This window comes from Lates calcarifer, linkage group LG21 (assembly GCF_001640805.2).
Source record: "Lates calcarifer isolate ASB-BC8 linkage group LG21, TLL_Latcal_v3, whole genome shotgun sequence".
Classification (NCBI taxonomy): Eukaryota; Metazoa; Chordata; class Actinopteri; family Centropomidae; genus Lates; species Lates calcarifer.
The window spans coordinates 19,776,552-19,792,106 of record NC_066853.1 but is presented as its reverse complement, the minus strand read 5'-3'; the positions used below and the strand labels follow the sequence as shown (position 1 = coordinate 19,792,106).

The 15,555-nt window shown below is 37.3% G+C and overlaps 1 protein-coding gene across 1 annotated transcript in view; it reads left to right on the top strand.

The window, feature by feature from the left end:
- Positions 1–970: 970 nt before the first annotated feature.
- The window catches only part of cntn5 (contactin 5), a 93,433-nt gene continuing 78,848 nt past the window's right edge, over positions 971–15,555 (top strand). Inside the window, exons 1-2 of the mRNA XM_018665597.2 lie at positions 971–1,087; positions 1,720–2,134. The gene's annotated coding sequence lies outside the window, so the exon portion shown is untranslated. The remainder of the gene's footprint in view (positions 1,088–1,719; positions 2,135–15,555) is intronic.

The window sequence follows — 15,555 nt, the reverse complement described above, 5'->3', positions numbered from 1 at the left end:
AACAATCATGCTGAACTGAATATGTAACTTTTTTATCTTGTCAATCCTTATTCAATTTACATAATTGACATTATTTTCAATTAATTAATATTTACAGAGCAGGCAAGTAACCAAGATGGAATAAAAAGTCAAGTATATATTAACTTATATTCTATGTGTGTCATTTTTATATAAATAGTGTGTCTGTAACATTGCTCATCGTTCTCTTGTCACTAGTACCCCCTGAGAGAACTGCTTTGAAATAAACAAATAATTCAATATGTCAGCAACAAATGGAAAAACAAAGAAAAACTTCAACGAAGTGTCTCAAGCTTCAAACAAAAGTCTTTCAATCAAAGCACCCTCCCTATCTGATTTTGAAGCTCAAGGAGGTAATAAAGTGGACTATTGATTAGTAAAGCCTGTACGAATCTACAACCAATTGTGACTATCAGTAGATACTTGTCCTGTCAAAAAGTCCTCGGGCAAGGCGATAAACCCTTACCTGTCACCCTCAGACTAATAAAAGTCAGTTTGTGGTAAAAAGCTGGAATTTGACAGGATAAAACTGGAGAAATGCCACACTGTTCAAGTTCATCACTAAGTCAATGCAAGTAAATCTCCAATAAACTATCATCCTAATCTCTGCAAAATTAGTGTTAGCCTGCTAAACAATGTGGGTTGAAAACAAATCCTTTAGCTAGAAAAAAAAAAAAAAAAGTATTTTCACTGCCCTCCAGTGGTCACTGTGCATAACAACACTGTATATTTAGAAAGTTTTCATTTGAAAGAGTTGATGGTCGCCAATTGAATGATTTTTACTTACTTATTCACTAGAGTAAACTATTAAGACTGTTAACAGAGTTAACAATGATATAATAGAACTTCCGGTTAACACAAACAAAACAAAGAAAGCAACAAAGAAATTACGAAACGCATGTAGTTACTCACTGTGACCATTGGAGGGCACTTGGCACTCATAAAACAGTCAATCATCATTACGCACCTGTGGCCTGTGTATTGTGATTACGGCATGAGGATAAGCCCTTGAGACTAGCATCAGTGAAGAACATAAGAACATTTTGATATACAGTCTAAGGTGAAGAAGGTAAACATATTTTTATCACCTTAATTCCTTGTGTAATGTTGCCCTTGTTGAAACCTAGCTGCGAAAACCTTTTTCGAAACATGAAAAGGGGTTAAGAGTCAATGTTAACCAGATAAACACGCTAACTCAGTGTTAGCTTAGCACGTTAGTGACAGTGCTAACGGGGAAATTTAAACTACTTGCTTAGTTAGTTGATACTAGCTAAATGCTAGCTTTGTTCAATAACCTAATAATGGAACGTTGTTAAGAATAGGAGAGAATCTGCATAAGACGCTGTACCCTGCATGTATTGTATTTTTGTAATATTATTTTAGCTAAAATGTGCAGGGCCTACTTGCTAGCCTCTGTGTTAAAACGGTTTAATTGTCAAAGTAGTCCCAGTCACATTTAATGTCTGCACTTCTCAGTGACAGTACTGTAAAAAATGTAAATGCCTCTCTCATACAGCGCGGGTATCCATTGTTGTACTTCTTTTGTTAAACCAACTTTAACATGTTCAATTTCAATAAGGGAGCAACCTGCAAATTGACAAACAAACAGATTTTTGACCAGAATAACAATAGCAGTGTGAGGAACTGTTGTGATGCCACTCCTCATAACTAGCTGAGGGCCACCTTTCCCCCCTCCCTCAGCACCGATGAGATGGGATGTTGCGCTGCAGAGAGAGCCTCAGCAGCCGGCTGCAGCGGTGAAGACTGACTGAGAGGAAACCAAACCAAACCTCCGTCCACCACGACGCACAGCACCGGCAGAAAGCTCCCTGAAGTGGAAGAAGAGGTTTGGCGCTCGAGGGTGAAAGAGCTGGTCCTCGAAAGATATTTATCCATTTCTTTCTTTTTTTTTCACTTGAGGATGTACTGTGTACGCTGGCTAACCACATAGAGCGGCAGAGACGAGGATCCGGACTTCACTGGATATTCTTTGTGCCGCTGCCATTCCGCGTTCGGGTCGGGAGGGAGAGACGCTAACGGCGGTCACCACAGTCGGTGTCACCTGGGAGAGAAAAGAAAAAGTGAGACGAGGGACGAGTTTTTTGTATTTCCGTGGGTAAGCCGTTTTATTTTAGTGTTTCCATTTGTTTTTGTTCGGCTTGTAATGTAGCTGCAGCTGTGTGACTGAACGCAGGTTGTTCAAACATAGACAAGTTCTGGTGACAACGTCGCTGATGTTAATCTTGATAAAAACCATTTAAAAGGAGCTGAATAGTTTTGGATTTGGATATTTACCCAGATACCAGAACTGAGTTTTGTGGTTTCGACTTGACAGCCTCCTGCTCTTCAGTCTGGGTTATTTCTCTCCGTATTGGTTTAATAACTTATGCCTTTTCCCTTAGAGTGAATAGAATCAAAATTAAGCATGTTGATGATGGAGGTGTTGAGTGTGTCTAGATGCCCAAACACACCAAATCTCAAAATAAAACACAGAGTAAGTTTAAATAATACTAACAGGTTTGAAAACAAATTAAAGATGTTCTACAAGGAACCCTCAACAGCCTTGACAAGTGAGACACTTTGAAATGTTTATACACTGAAGTGGGTTTGAGGTCTAGCTGCTTTTGATAGGAGCTCAAAACGTTCTGTGAAAATATTTTGTGAAAGAAAAGAGCTCTCCTGCGAGGGCAGAGGCAGGTCCTCTTTGTTTTTTGGGAGTGCATCTTAAGGTTAGCAGAGCAGGAGGCTTCTAACACACCACTTAACGCACAAGTAGACCCACAGGAATTATCTAATCAGAGATATGCAAATTTCCCAAACTCTAATTTTGTGGCTTCACTGTGGTTGAATGTGTAGTATAATACTATCATCTGACTGCTGGTGACAGTTGGTTTGTGCATTGTGGCTTAGGGGGCTCACAGACTCTTGTTTGATCTTATTGATCTGGCTTTCTCAGGGCTGTGTTTGGATGCAGAGAGAGAGCACAGGGTATTATTAAGCCATTACTCAATTAGGAATATTATTTGCAATTTTTTTTTCCCTGGGAGTTTGTGTGACTTTCTTTTCGATGACAGCAATTAGCGAAGTGGTGGGAGATAGAATAAAGTCTGCCAGAGGAAAATACAACCTTTAAACGTCTGTCTGTTGTCAGTAAATCCCTCTGCTGCCGTGGCTTTTCTTAATTTTTACTGCATGTCCATCCAGAGACACCAGCATCATACTATTTTAAGGCAGGTTTCTAATTTAAAGTCATTAAGTATGTCACTACAATATTCAAGACTCCTGAAGATTAAAATGGTGAACCTTTGGACTAGTTTCCCTTTCTAAAAATACAGAAACTCATTTGTGGACTGCATGCTTCAGTCACTCCAGAATTAATAAATTCTGTTTCAGTATAGTTATACTTCAGAAATGCTGGTGATAGAAACATTACTGATGTAAACAGCATTCAAGAAAATGACAGATGTAGAACTCCAACATGTGTCTCAGAGGCTGACATTTCACAAGAAGAGGGAAATAGAAAAAAAAACGTAGTAATAATTTGTATGATATATATATATATAATTTGCCTTTGTCTTTTTGCGATGCACACAGTAGGTCCTGGCCTCCAGGTAGAGTTACTATATGGTGTGTGTGTGTTTGTACGTGCGAGTGAGAGTGGGATATGCACTGCGCAAAGTAGCCTACTCAGACCTTTTTTGCTTTGAGCACAATTTCATTCTTATTCTGAAGTATTGAGAGTTGAGCACATCTATCTTCAACTGCTATGTCACATATACTGTACTCTAGTTGTACTATATCATTTGCAACATGGATGCAATCAATATTCAGTTTTGCAACAATGTAAAAGGGAATCTTGCTGATTCAGCAGAATTATTTGTGTTTTCTTACACAAAGTGCTCTCTGGACCTTGGGTTTGGTTATTAATTTCAGTACAGGCAGGCACTGTATTTAACTTTAACAAAAGAATTGGAACCTTCTTGACTCAAGGGTGCTTTGCATATGTTGCCATTACAAAAAAAGTACTAAAAGTACTACTGTAGTTCAAATTCACAGTAATACTTTATCTTTGAATCATACCTGTACAACTGTAAATCAGTGGAAAGATCCTGCAACCTACATCATGGTCTAATGCTACCATGGTTGGTGTTATACAGCATCCATTAAGGCTTAATGGATGGAAACCTAACTTGAAAGCATGCTTGTGATTTCAAATGGGCTGTAATTTGCCATATTAATCTAGATATATATTCATGTGCTTAACGATTGCCGTATCAGCCCAGTCCACCACTTAGTTTAATTTCTTTAGATCATCTGAAAACAGTTCATCTCACCAAGAGATATGTATAGTTAAAGTCACCAGACACAGTCCTAATCAAAAGGAGCTTCACCTGCATATCAGGGGAATAGGTGGAGGGAATGAACAGCTGTGCCTGTTTCACTTGGCACGAATTAGAGGTTACCCATATCCTTATTGGATGTAAATCAGTTATTTGCTTGCAATACATGCTTTAAATGTTTGTAAATCCACTTGGGGGCAGGTGTGAGATGAAATGCAAATTAGTAGATCGGCTAACCTTGATGGAAATGGAATATGTCTTGAAGTTACAGCTGTCCCATCCTCTTAAATGAAATGATTATTGACATGGGCCAACAGATATGCGCTAAGGGTATAGCTAATTGAAAATGACAACTCTGGTGAAGGCTAGCCCTTGGGACACTTGAAAAAAAATGCATACCAGCAGTGACAACTGTCTAACCAAGACAATGGCACCCAAGGGAGTCCTATTTTAACTGCTGAATGTGAGACTAATAAAGTGCAAATGGGAAAAAAAAAGTCTTGTAGCTCACACTTTGTACTCCACATAAAGAGTGTTTTTGGTGATTTTTATATGATGTGAGCAAAGATATTCAAAGACAGACATATGGAATCACACTGCACAGTATATAGAGCACTGTGTAGTTATTTCTATACATTAGCAAAGGTGAAAGAGGAAGTGTTGGGGATTTGAAACCATTGCCATCATTGTCTTCAGAATGCAAGGGTGTAGTTCTGTTCCCAAAACACAACAGTGACTAAGAATGTAAGTCCTTGGCATCTTTCCCTGGTAAGATTTGAGATGACGTGCATTTCTTAGATTAAAGAAATTCTTTTAAAGAAATGTTGGTAATCTTGACAGTGGCAAACCCTTCCTTGGCTGCATTCCTATTCAGCACTTTGTTTGCAAGGGAGGCCTACTGGTCTTGCAGAGCCTGGAAGACAAACGTCCCCCAGGACCCATCTGACAACTTAATTTATATAATTGCTTTGAAGCATCTGTGTAAGAAAGACTGACTTTCAGCACCCTCCTCCACTTGTCACTGGTTATGAATGACTTGAATTTGATGTCCAATGAGTCAAACAGACAATCTTAACTCACACTGATGTTGTCATAGTAAAGCGTGCATGAACTACAAAATAAGCACTGTTAATTTGATTACAGTGCTGCATTCTTCTTATGGAAAACAATTTCAGCCCTCATATTTTCATGTGGTATTTTTGATGCAGTTAGCTAGTTGTACAATAAATCCTTGTATTATGACAAATATGTATACAGTATGGTAACCAGTCATGTAATTAACATGAGAGAAATGACAGCGTCAATGTGTGGCCTTTCCTCTTGATTTTTGGAACCTACAATTCCTTTGATAGTTAGCAGCTGATCTAAATAGCTGAGATAACTTGTTTTGGTTAGCTAATATGTCCCACAGCCTCAGGTTGGTTAATTATGCAGTCCCTTTATCTGTTTGTCTTTGTGATGTCCTCATTGTGTTAACTTTGAGCAAGTCATCTGCAGATAGCTGCAGGCTTCGTCTATGCCACCACTTAAATGGGTGGCTGTGAAAATGTTAAAGGTTATTAATTGCATGTAAAGGAACAAAGCAGTGTACATTTAAATAGTAGTTGGAAATAAGAATATTGTTTGAAAAAGCCAGAACTGCTTCATGTTTCGGACAGTGAGATCACAACAACATTACCTAAAGGACAGAAAGATCCATCAAAATATTTGCCCCCTATTTTCTAACATATTAATATTTGACAGTTAGTGGGACAACAAAGCAAACCTTTACTCTGTAATATTAAGATCTAGAAAGTAGTACAAAAAAAAGCAATTCTCCTATAGCTGCATTACTCATGGGTTGAAATAGGTGGTAGTGGGTATGATTTGTCTTTGGAAATAGTTTGTCAGTGAAGTGAACATCAAGTATTTGTGGAGATGGTATGGAGAAAGTAGTGGTGATGGTGGGGAATAGCCTGAGGATGGAGTGTTTTTCAGTAGGCAGCTCCTGATTTTATGTGACAGTAAAGGGCCTTATCTACCAGGGCCATGACGAAGCACAACACTCTTTGATTTTTTATCTTCCAAACGTCTAACAATCTCATGCTCTAGACAGATTAGTGAGATGAAGGTGTAAAAACTGGCTATGCAGTTTCAGGGGAGTCAAATACAGGGTCTAAGGCTATATCTGCATCATGCTGATAGTACAAAATGAAAGATTATCTTAAATTATTCACATACTTTTGACCTTCAGGTTCGAGAAAGTCAAAAAATATGATTTGTCCTATGGCATGATTTGATTATTTTAGTAAACAATAGTATGCATGGTAAACAATAAATGGGATAAAAAAGGGACAGGTGAGGTTTGTGCATAAACTTTACTTGAACCAGTAGCAATATCTTCTTGTCTATCTATGACTAGCAGAGCCATTCAAAAATCTGTCTTTTTTTCAGTGCAACAGAAGAGAGCATCTCACTTGCGGTCTCTTTTGTACTCTCCATTTATTTCTGTTTCTCATTACCTCAGACAGGGCATTGATCCCCTAAAGAATTAGTTAGGGGCAATTTTTTTACCCTGCTTAAAATTCATTGGAGCACAAACCTTTCTTTACAAGTCTTTCTCTATTTATGTGCTATCTTAATAAGTCAAACCTTCAAAGACAGAGAGAGTAACTCTGTGCAAGTGTCAGTGTTGACAGAATTCAAAGACACCCCAAGAGATAAATACATTTTCATGTAACATTTGTTTTTATACCTAATTATTTAGAATTACCTTTTTACATTTTGATCTTTAACCCTAATGAAAACATCTTTAGGCATTGCTGGCTGTTTCTCAGCTTCTTGTAAAAGTGTGTCTTAAAACAAACATCATGCAGCATCTTAGCAGCTTTTTAAAATAATTAACTGGATGTTATCCATAACCCATATTTATTATGTTATATGTTACTTTGCCATATACTGTAACTTGCTCATGTGACAGACTGTTAAGATGCTTTTCAAAGCTTCCTCATTCATACACTGTACACACCATTTAGAGAGTAATGTCATGTCTTTCAGAATGAATCATTTTTTTTGAACCCATGAAAGTAACCCCTGGGGTCAAAATGCTGTTCAGTAGTTTTCAGATGTTTTTTAGTTAGGGCCTTCTCTGTGTCCACTAACTAATGGCGAAGCCACATAGCGACGTCGCTTGCATCCCAGTGGGTATTTTTTAACAGAAGGCTGCAATGCTGTACATGAAAAGAGGAGGAGGAGTGTTTTAGAGTCACCTTTCTTACAGTGCTAAGTCATGCATCCTGCAGGCTCATGATGACTTGCTGCGTTCCACTCTCATGCCTCCTTTCTCCCGAGAGATGAAATGTGTATGGAGGTATCTGTCAGAATACAACTAACAGGGCTGCTATGCTTAGCTCTGCTTGTGCTGTAACTCCCTGTTCATTCTCTTGTGACAAACACTACATTTATTCTACCCAAGTGAGGTGGATGTAATATAATTTCCCCAATATCATTCTGTCGTGCTATGACATAACAGTACTCATACGAATGGGTAATGATTGATGTCTAGTGGTTTCATGTTTTCTACCAGTGACTATCTGATGAAAATCTTGATCTGATACATTAACTAGACACCAAGTGAATGACCAACCTGAATGTGAACTGGCAGTGTAAAGCAGAGAACTGCACATCAGTACACAGAATGTATGCTTTAACAAATGTGGGACCAGGTAAAATGTCCTCCAGATATTAGGATGATGTGAAGCTTCATTAGGCATTGGGATAAGACAGAAGCACTGATGCATTTTAAAGGAAATAAAAGAAGGAAAGCTGCACTCTGAAGCTTTTATTCAAAGCTACTATGTAGTGAATGCTGATGTTTGGTTATACCCAGTTCCTTGATTATCAGCTGTCAGCTTGCTGTGGGTAGCATTATGGATGCAGTAATTTAGCATGTGGTCCTGAAAAAAATTAATGATGTTAAAATATTACAAATGAGATCAAGACATTGTACATGCAGTGTTGGTGTTTTTCTGGTTTAAATTCTCTATTCTGTATATCTCTGCCATAATTATTTGAAATATGTGTGGTAATTCATTTACACGGTTGACATTTTAAGTCAAAGTTCAATATTCCTTGTAACATCTCTCAAAATGATTAGCTCTTAATAAAATGATAAGATAAGCAACCTGTGAGCAACGGGTGAGAGGCTGCTGAATTGTGTCATTTTCCAGCAGTCCGACAGATCATTAGATGTAATAGTTAACATAATGGGAGATTAATGGGAGATGTGGCAGCAAGGGATGACAGAGCAGTGTTGTTTGCTAATTGAAATATTGAAGGCTTAAATGATCAAAATAACATAAACCGTCTGGGACAATCTGTTTTGAAAAAGTTCAAAACATTCACTTAACAATAAAGCTGTAAAATTATTTAGCTGAATTCTCCTCCGAGCCTTTGATACGCAGCTTCCAACTGGTCAGCAACTGGAGACTTATTATTCAGCCACTTCAAACATCTGCTGCACAAAGAGAATGATTGTGTGGAACAGACACATGTATCTTCTCTCACTAGTTAGTATAATTAGTTGTCTTTAAAAGGGAGAACATAAAATGGTCTCAAATTGTTCAGTGGACTTTTCTCTGTTTTTTGCATGTCATATTCTATTTCCTATAAATTGTGCATGATTTGTTGTCAACCATTTTCCACAGCACATCTTTGTGGTTAAGATATTTGATCAAGCTTTACTTACCATTCCGTCAGCCTTTAGTTTCAGTTATTAATTTGATATGAAAATAAAACAGGGGTTGGAATACCTGGACAATGGGGATTTAGAGTCTTGTCAGTGACTGGTATAACAGTTAAGTGTATGGTTTTATTTCATCCAGTGGATTTTTGACCAATTTCACTTGAAACAAAATTTTAAGTCTTTATCATAACACATTGATGATGATATTGTGAGTTTGATTATCATTATAGGTACACAGGTAGTGTGAGATTCATGTTATTCATTCATTTCCCCCTCAGTGTCAGATCATCAGGTCAGTGTTTCTCCCTGGACGTTATGCTTGGGTTACCGATGTTTCACTGCACAACAGTAGCCTACACATGTTCAAAATATGGAGAGCGGAATCATTTCAACAGCCTTTTGTGTGTTGACCATGTCTTTTTTTTTTGTATATACTATACTGTTTTAATGGGTGATTTAAAGTTAGACTAAGCCAAATCCCTATGAGCTGTTGTGCTGTCAAAACAGTTAGAGGAAGAGTTAAATTCTTTAAGCCATGTTGATTATGTTGCTTTTTCATTTAATATTACCAGCCTAATGTTTTACCCTAACACATTTTTGAATCTTACAATTTAGGATTAAGGTTTCTATTTGCATTGATCAACTTTACCACAACTATTATCTGCAATTCACAATTAGTGATTATGGCTTAAAGAAATAATGTAAAATGGAAATTTCCAAATTCGATGTTAACGTTAACCAGTGAGTAGCATCCCTGTATTCTCCATAGAAGAGATGAAGGCACTTGATCACTTAGGGAGCCAGGCAGTGGAGATCGCATTCAAATAAATTGAGAATTAATTAGATCTATGTATCATTTCCACAAATGTGCCAGGGGACTGTACAGAATTGCACTGGGAATGAGCATGTGACACAGAGGCCCATAGCTACATTTCAGTGCTGTTGTGTTCTACTTTTCAGCTGTGACTCTTCAAAACTGACCACACATTAAAAATACCTATCACCATCACGACAGTATCACATTTCTATGAAAGCAATTTAAGAGGATAAAGGGTGACTGCATGCTTTTCCAAAAGCACCTTTACTACCATTCTATGGGCCATACTATAGTTACCATAGCAACTCATGCCCCTTGATTTGAGCAGAGGAAATCAGGTCACATTATTGCTATGTTAGATGCGACCTTTACTTCACCACAGATCTAATAGTTGGTTTCCTCTTTCCAGCACTCAGTCGGTGTGCCCCTGTGCCTCTTACCTTAATTGTCTGCATGCAGTCAGATATCAACATAATTCAAAACATGAATTTTAATCAGGATTAAAAGCATCTTGGCTAATTTACAAGGATTGAACCATCAAAGCAAGACTTTTGAAAAATGAATTTTAAGAGCCCATCTGTGCTTTTCCTTTTTCTCTTTGCCTTCACTATCTCATCAGGAGGTATCTCACTTTGTACCCTTGCTATTTCATTATTGAATGGATTTTCTAAAGGACTGGTTAGTGGGAGTATAACACCATTATACACTAATAATACAGAGGTAAACATGTCCTACTTATTTATATTGTAAGATTCTGTAACATCCAGAGAAAATAGTCTGAGAAGCAACCTGTAATTTCTAGTAGATAGAGTTTGAAATTTATGAGGCACAAGTGAATAGCTGTCAGTGTTGATGTGTGATAAGTTCTGATTTTATTTGTTGTTCTAAGTTGCTGTTACTAGAAATGCAACCTCAGGTACAAACGCACTGATAACACTGATTTCTTTCCCTCCATCCATCTGTCTGTCCACCCATCCACCAGTCACATTCTCTTGAACATGATATCTCAGGACACCTCAAGGATTTTTTCAAATTTGGCAGAAGCATTCACTTGAATTGATTAGATTTTGGTGGTCAAAGGTCAAGCTCACTAACACATACATTTCATTCTGTACAGTCCTTCGTATATATTAATATACACCACCAATTACACCAACCGTTACAATATTGAACTGAAGCTTGACTTTCAAAATTGCAGTCACAATATATGTCAGAAAAATTGCAATTAGATATTTTTCCAGGTCACATTATTGCTATGTTAAATAGTTGGTTTTCTCCTTCCAGCATTCAGTTGGTGTGCCCCTGTGCTCCCTACCGCATGCAGTCAGATATCAACATAATTCAAAACATGAATTTTAATCAGGATTAAAAACATCTTGGCTAATTTACAGGGATTGTATCATCAAAGCAAGACTTTTGAAAAATGACTTTTAAGAGCCCAAGTTCAGTCTTGCACCATGATGTTCTGCCAAAAAAAAAAAAAAAAAAAAAAAAAAAACTTTCCTGGCCATTATTTAATGCCATAACTGAGGAACAGAAGGGGAGCTTGTAACCATATTTCTCATTTGTCAGATACTGAATGGTGACAATAATCTTGAGTTGCCACTTTGCACAAAACCATTGGTACCATACTTCAGTTGTCTGGATTCAGATTAATTCATTTTAAGTATCTAGCAGTTAACAGTGTAACATTCATGCAGAAGTGGGTGTCTTAACTGTGCTGACCTGAGCTGTAGAGATCCAACAATGAGCCTTGAGACAGTCCTCTCATGTGCCAGATCACATACTCATTAAATTTCAATTTTAACCAGAGCTCATTTAAAGCATAATTGCGTGACACACAGAACCTGTGTTCTTCAGTTTTCTGTGAATAGGGACAAATTGAGGAGCTGAGCTTCAGGTCCTCAAAATTTGTATGTGTGTGTGTGTGTGTGTGTGTGTGTGGCTGCAGCGGCCTAGGATGGCTAACACTACAATTCTGCAAAACTGCACAGTGTGTATGAAGTAGAGGCTTTGAATATTCTGCATGTAAATGAGATCTATTTAATGTTTTACATACTATATACCATATATTCATGTCTGTGGGGATCCAAACACAGCCTCTTTTTAACATAACAAGCTTTGTCCAAAACGCAGAGTTTAGTCAACACAGAGGAATATTACAGAGGGATATTTCTGACTTGATGGGTTATTTAGTCTGTGTGAGCCACTGCTTGTAGCAAAGCAATGTTTTGTCATTGTTTTAAGGTCAGAATGAATTGATTAAGTTATATATATTCTCCAAAGAAAGAAATTGTCTTAAGACCTTAAAATAACTAGACGCTTTTAGGGATTTTGCCCTTTGGCAGACTTATGTGTCATACTGTAAATGTGTTTCATTTGTGGTGAGAGAAAGGATTTTAATTACAACAACTGAGCACCTGAAAAATGAAAATCATATCATGCTACACTGCATAATCTACAAATTAGGCTGAACATTTTATTGAGCATGGGCAGATGTAGCCACGCAAGCCATTTTAGATCTAGTAAATTCACCACATTGCCTGACCTGTCTGCCCCTCTCCTCTGATAGGACACTTGGAATAAAACAGAACCTTTATAGAAGGTTCAGTCAGCTTTGTGAAGGATTAGGACCCCACTGCACTGAGCTGATAGTCAGCCACCGGGTGTCCCTAGGCCATGGTTGATTATCTGCTGTAGACCATTGCCTGATTTATTTGAGTTGTTTGAGGTGATGCTATTACCAACTGGCAAGCTTAAATGCATAAATGACTACATACATTAATAATTGAACGTAAAATCTAATATGACATGCTTTTGTGCAAGACAGGTTTATTCTTTTTGAGCTCTGCTGTATGAGCTGTTTCACTCTGGACAGGTGTGCTGCCTTTTTATTGCCTATACATAACAGCTCAAAACAGCTGAGCTGGCTAATTTAAATATTCATATTTCTTTACTTTTCTTATGAGAAGGGTCAGTTGTCTCATTACCTTATTCTCAATTAGATGGATGGTATAGGTAGAACTCCTTGGGTGAGATGGCATGTATATATCATTAGCAAGAGTTGGTGAAAGGTTAGTGCATTACATCTTTTGTAGCAGAAGATTTTCTCCAAAAAATATCTACCCAGAGGAAGATGTAGAACCTAATGCTGAGAACAACAAATAGCCATGTATTCATGTGGAGTCTGGAAAGAGCCTGGCTTTTACTGTGAAGCAGGTGCAGGAAGTGTTAATGTTGTAGTTTCTATTAACAGAATACTAGCATCACACTGGGTCAGCCATTAACTCCAGCAGCATTTGCTTGCCAGTTTCTGCACACACCTGCTTTTTTTTTTTTTTACAAGTGTTTACTTCTACTTTTGTTATTTAGTAACACTTTGCCCACCTATGTGTGTTTTTAGTTTTTTCAAAGGGCCCAAAAAACTAATTGACTGTCAAACCTAGATTTAGGTAAGGTAGTATGCAGCATATTAAAAATGGTGAAACGCTCAAGCTAACTAAAGTTACTAAGACACCTTTTCTGGTTTTATAGCACAGAGGATAGTTAGTAAATAAATACCATAGTTAACAAGCTGCATTTCTTGGGGAACTTCTATGAGGGCCTTTAGAAAGGTTTCTGTACTGTTTATTTTGCTTCATATATTGAATTTGTGATGTAATATGGGGGAAATGCTGTTTAAAACACAGGGGACAAGAACTGTCTTTAGAGCCTTTACTCATATTTAATCAGTTTCTTTAGCCAGACAACACTTGCATTAGTAGTTGTGGATATCTGGCTTGTTAACATTTTTATTTATTTTAACTGAATGTGATCGATCAGATCAACAATAAGCACATATTTTTGTGTACTAGATAGAATAATTGTTTACATGCTTCACAGTAAGCCAAAAAAAAGAAAAAAAGAATAGCTCATCACTAGTAAGCAAACTTGAATCTGTTAAAACACAAAGATAAACAGAAGACAAGCCTTCTGTTTATCATACCAAAACTACTAAGCGTTACATGTTCAGAGAACCCTTGGGAAATATGCACCATGGAGAGGAGGGAGACAGCGCTCGTAAATGACAAACGGTAGAAGAGTGAGTGGTGCATCCTCTCAGGGGAACATCTTTGACTTAACTCAAGTGTGTGAGCATGCATAGAGGGAGTATAGACTTTTGGAAAATAAAAGTAAATGGAAAGCATTAACATACATCTTTCAATTAGATTATGAAAGGTTTAACCCACTATGTGTGTCTTCATCAAATTTCTGACTGAACACTGTGATTGTAAAGGGTTGATTTAAAGTGTGATCGGATGATGTTGGTATGCTTGTAAGGAAAATGAAATTCAGGCTTGATCTTAAAAAGGGAAGGCAAACAGTCACAATGAATATAATTATTTTCCAGTTTATAACAAAAATTAATGTTGTCAATTAAAATATAGAATGATGAGACTGCAAGAGCAACTAACATAACTGAGAATGACTAGAATTCCTAAAAATTGAACTTATAAAGTAAAATGCCTCCCAACAAATCACCAGCTGCTCATTTGATCCACTGAACCATAATAAAGCTGGCTTCTTAAGTAGGTTCAGATGTGGCTAATCAGGTTGTTGCTGGGGGTAAACATGTGTCATTCTGCACTGAAGGTATTCCAGTGCACTTGTCACTCTACATGTACAATCTGCTTTAGCAGTGTCACAAATGGAAATCTAGTAAAATTATCTGCCATCTACAAAAATGACATCTCAAAAGAGATAAGTCCATGTCAGATGGACTCATGCTTATCGCTAGCTCACTGTTAAGACTGCCTGTCTAAGCTTTTTGGCTGCATTTGTTCACCAGGCATGGAAGTGTCCGCTTTTCTTCACCTCCCAGCTTGGTTGAATACTTGATATTAGGAAGACTGACTAGTTATAAGAATAAATGAATTATCTGTTAGATCAGTTAGACTTAAGAGCAACATGTTATTTACAACCTCTTTTTAAGCAATACTACTACTATCTTAAAATATAAGGCAGGTGATTGTGTCCAGGTTTACTCCTGCAGTTACCGTGCCATGACCACCCTCTACTTCTGTCGCGCTCCTCTGAGAAAATTATTTCAATAACACCATGGCCTTTCACCTGGTACCACTCTCACCGGGCTTCTAGTTTTGCTATAGGTCTTATAGCATTTTTAATCAGTATTGTGGTTAATTGTTTAGAAAGTTCAGATGTTTTCAGTTTGTTTAATGCCATGCAATGTCTGCATTCACTGAAATACTGATCCAGACAATTTATTTTTATCAAGCGTAGCTAATTAACTTTAATTGTGCAAGTTGGCCAAAGGACAAAATTAAAAGCATGAAAGCTGGTGTCTTTACTATTGACTAAAGATGGTTTCTAAGAGAAAGAAATAACATTCAGTTTTACAGCAAAATGCTGGGGCAGAGGTGTTAGCAAACTATCCATGATTTACAGTACATCAAGCACAAAAGAAGCTCTTTCTGTGAATGTTGATCAGTTGGTTGAATTGGATTAAATAAATTCAGCAAAGATTTCAATCTCTTTCAATGAGAAATATCTATAATAACAAAACACGCCTTGCTGTTTGGTGGGAAAGTTGTTATCTAGTGCTTGCTTTTAGAGAGAGATAGATAACTTAGGAAAATACAGCATATTGCCCTGCTACA